Genomic DNA, 5033 nt, shown 5'->3' with positions numbered 1-5033 from the left:
CGTGATGTGACACCTCCTTCAAGGGGTATACTACCAGCAGAATTAATGAGTTAGCCAGCTAACTTTGAAAAACAATCAGAAATAACTCGATTTCTTTGGGTCATAAAGAAAGCTAAACTTATATATGTGTTTTTGGTTAGTCAATTAGACAAGCTTCTCTTTCTAAAAAGTAAAAGTTATTTCAGAATATTTTGGCAAGGTAGCTGGCTGTCATTGATCTTCCTTTGTAGTATACCCCTCTGGACACAAGTCAGGATGTGGTACAGTACATATCAGGTAGACAGCAGTGGAGGCTGCTGAGGGGAGAACTGCTCATAGCAGAGCAAATGGAATGGCATCAAACACATGGAAACCACGTTTGATGTATTTTCTACCGTTCCACTAATTCCGCTCCAGCCATTACCACGAGCCCATCCTCCCCTATTTACGTGCAACCAACCTCCTGTGGTAGACAGGATACGTTACAAAGAACCAATTTGGACACATTTCGACAGAAGAGTAGATGACAGAAACATTTTAAATTTAGAAAAAATTCCTGACAAAAAGAGAGTGTGGATAGGCAAGGACTTAAATAACTATATTAAAGTTTTCTACACTCACAAAGTTTGTTTAGGTAAGTCATCAGCGTAGCTTTCAAGGATGACTACAATCTAGGGTGAGCTGTCGTATAAATTGATGAATCTCCCATGAGCAAGCGTGATGGAGAGATCAGAAAGAAGTGGTGCGTTTTGTACTTACACACCAGTGTGTTTTATGACTGTACCAAAACATTTCTGCAGCATTGAAGGTCCCCAAGAACACAGTGGCCTTCATCATTCTTAAATGGAAGATGTTTGGAAACACCAAAACTCTTCCTAGAGCTGACTGCCCTGGCCAACTCTGCTAACTCTGCTATAGGGGGAGAAGGGCCTTGGTCAGGGTTGTGACCAAGAACCCGATGGAGATGGGAGAACCTTCCAGAAGGACAACTATCTCTGCAGCACTCAACCAATCAGGCATTTATGGTAGACTGGCCAGATGGAAGCCACTCCTCAGTAAAAGGCACATAACAGCCCGTTTGGAGTTTGCCAAAAGGCACCTAAAGACTCTCAGACCATGAGAAACAATAATCTCTGGTCTGATGAAACCAAGATTGAACTCTTTGGCCTGAATGCCAAGCGTCACGTCTGGAGGAAACTTGGCACCATCCCTACGGTGAAGCGTAGTGGTGGCAGCATCATGCTGTGGGGGTGTTTTTCAGCAGCAGGGACTGGGAGACTAGTCAGGATCGAGGCAGAGATGAACAGAGCAAAGTACAGAGAGATCCTTGATGAAAACCTGCTCCAGAGAGCTCAGGACCTCAGACTGGGGAAAAGGTTCACCTTCCAACAGAACAAAGACCCTAAGCACACAGCCAAGACAGCACAGGAGTGGCTTCGGGACAAGGCTCTGAATGGCCTTGAGCGACCCAGCCAGAGCCTGGACTTGAACCGGATCGAACATCTTTGGAGAGACCTGAAAATAGCTGTGCAACTCCCCATCCAACCTGACAGAGGTTGGGGATCTGCAGAGAAGAATGGGAGAAACTCTGAAAATAACTGACATTTATGATGAACATTTTTAATATATTTAAAACCTTAAATACATTTTCTTGAATTACAATTATTTAATTATCAGACAAAGTGGATGATACTGCCACTAGAAATATCACTGCTTATAGAAACTTGTTCTCCTAAAAATGTGCCTTTAGAAGTGAACAAGCAATTACCCACTTAGTGTCTTCCTCATTATTGTCCACCTTGAAAAATCCATATAAATGTTATTTTTAAATCTATAATTATATTAAATTAGAAATTGAACATACAAGTGTTTTGGTGGAGAGTCACTGCTATTTCATCTCTCATGATGTTAACATCTTTGTCCGTATTTGAAAAGACAATCGACTCCTCCTTCAGAACACATTCAGCAAACTGGGAAAAAAATTTGATGGGCATTTCAGTTTTCCCCAACAAAATTATGTTACACTTAAGATTCTAATTCGCATGTAAACAACGACACAGCTATAATATCATTTGACAGTTCTGTTTTTCCTTTTAGTCTGTATACTTTCAGTAGGTTAATTAAACATTACTTATACTCTCTCATACTTTCAAGGCAAACACCCCACAAGAAGTAAGATGTTGTTGGCATGGGTGAGGAAGGGTACCACACGCCCAACTGGAGATATTACACCCCTTCTCTCTCAGGAATGATCTGAACATATATGTTAATAAAAGATTCCAGCAGGGTGTGAGATAAAGTAGTCAAATCTGGAGCTCTGACTTAGCATCTTGGGGGCATCGCTGGATGGTGTGGAGGAAGAAGCAGAATGTTCAGGTTAGGACTGGAATGTAAATGACATATGATCTTCTCGGATTATCTAACGTCTGAGAATGGGCAGGCATTCCCTCGGATGAAGAGCATCTCTGTCTTGCTGATTATGTGCTGTCATCCAGGTGGAAATGTCCCCTGAATATCTGATGTAGGAAAAGAGATAAGAGATAAGTTGACTGTCCTGTGAATATGTATATGTACTGTACACGTATGTGTATGTGTATAAATATCTTTTGTAGATATATATTTTTTTAATTTCAATTATTATTATCATTATATGTGTTTTGTGGTTGAGGGGTGGGGGTGGGGGAAGATTGATGGGGACGATGGAGGTGCTGGGGGTGCCCTATTGAGGGCGAAGGGACCTATTGGGGAGGGTATTCTTCATGGAGAAACATTCAGTCATAGTTTTATTTATTATATTATTTACATTTTTTTTCTTATTTAAAAAATATATTATTATAACGGTTTACTGTGATTATGGATATGCACTCATGTTGACTTATATATATTTGAACAGTCTTTTTTGCCCAGAGTACACATTTTTTATTTAATATTTTTTATTATTACTACTATACCTACATTCTTAAAAACTAAAACATAAAAAGTGTTGAAAGAAATGTAGGAAAGACTATAAGAGGGAAAAGCACAATATGATGGGTGATTGAGGGATGGGTAGAGAGAACAGTAGAGGGCTCTGTAAACTATTATTGCTGAAATAACCACTTCCTTTTGTGACTAGAGTCTAATACTTCCTGTTGCACACATCAGAGGGCATGATAAGTCACCAAAATGATTCTGCCAGCCCCCCACCCCGTTATTTGATATAGTTATTTTATAGTGTTACTTTTTTTGTTTGTTTATTTAGCAAATATTTTCTCAACTCTGCATTGTTGGTTAATGGCTTGTTACTAAGTATTTCACAGTAAGATCTACACCTGTTGTATTCGGCGCATGCGTTGATAGAGCATCGATTCCGCCTTCACTGATCTGTCTCGTATCTCGCAAAGGGTAATGGGATAGATCAAAAGTAGTCCAGCTACAATGGGCTGCCGTAACATTCGAAAATACTACCTAGGTGACATTGTCTGCTTAACCCCATTTCATCCTCAAAACATGCTGAATTAATCAAAGCCAAAATGATAAAACTGTAAATAATGTTGACCTGTTTTGGTTAGGAATTTCTTATTCGCATCATCTCACATCTAGCAAAGCAGGTCTGTGCTTCAATTAGTTGTATTGCTGAAGTTTGACAATTAGCTTGTTACTGAGCCAGTCACTGAAACGAATTTACAATGAAAGTGACTCCAAAATGACACAATACATTATTTACTGTTTAATTTCTATTGGGCACAGAATAATCTGAAACACAACCAAAACAAAACAGCAAATGCATACAACAAATTTGTTGTCACAAGCTTGATGTGGCCATTGCATGCTATGAATATGGAACCAAATACTAAATGTTCTACTACTTTAATACACATAACTGAATTTCTACCAATACTTTTGGTCTCCTAAAATGGGGGGACAATGTACAAAAAGTACTGTAATTTCCAAATTAAAGCTGAAAATCTGCACTTTAATGAAAGAAAACAACCTAACTAAGTGACCCAACGCCTGCAGCCCAGCGTTTTAGTGTGACTCTATTTCCTCAATATCACTGTGTGTCACGTTCTGACCTTAGTTATTTTGTTATGTCTTTGTTTTAGTATGGTCAGGTTGTGAGTTGGGTGGGTTGACTGTGTTCTTTTTTCTATGATTTGGGATTTCTGTGTTTGGCCTGGTATGGTTCTCAATTAGAGGCAGCTGTTTATCGTTGTCCCTGATTGAGAACCATACTTAGGTAGCCTGGTTTCACTTTTGAGTTGTGGGTGCTTATTTCCTGTTTAGTGTTTTTGTCTTTCACCTTACGGGACTGTTCGTTTGTTATTTATTGTTTTGTTCAGTGTTCTAGTACGTCATTAAAAGCTATGAACGCTTACCACGCTGCGCATTGGTCCTCCTCTCTTTCTCCCAACGAAGAACGTTACACTGTGACCCCCTAATGTTATAAAGTATAATAATATAGATTATGTAGGTAATATAGAAGTAGGTAATGTAGATGTAGGTAATGTATATAATGTACAGTAGATAATGTAACTAATTGTGTATGCTGAGGCTACAGTGTAAACGTGTGTTTAGTTTACGTCATTCTATTTTATCTTTGACAGTCTCACAACAAAACATCAGGGTGACATTAACACTCTGATTATGAGTCAAGTTGGCTTGTCTCCAGTACTTGCCCATCTTTCACTGTCTGTCAAACAGAGATGACACATTCCACACCTTCATCCCAAGTTGGCCGAACCGCCTACCCAAAGAGCCCATTGCAACCTAAACTCCTTATACACACAGCCCATCCCACCACTAACACTGAGACTGTCTCTCTCGCACGTGCACGCGCACTCACGCACACACACACACACACACACACACACACACACACACACACACACACACACACACACACACACACACACACACACACACACACACACACACACACACACACAGGCACACACACACACACACACACACACACACACACACACATACTATCTCTGCCATGGAGAGGGCCCTTCCCTCCCCTGTATATAAGTAGATGCAGAGGGTCCCCATACAGAGAGCCAGTAGCAGAT

Source organism: Oncorhynchus tshawytscha, linkage group LG10, assembly GCF_018296145.1.
Source record: "Oncorhynchus tshawytscha isolate Ot180627B linkage group LG10, Otsh_v2.0, whole genome shotgun sequence".
NCBI classification, from domain to species: Eukaryota; Metazoa; Chordata; class Actinopteri; order Salmoniformes; family Salmonidae; genus Oncorhynchus; species Oncorhynchus tshawytscha.
This window is presented reverse-complemented; position numbering follows the sequence as displayed.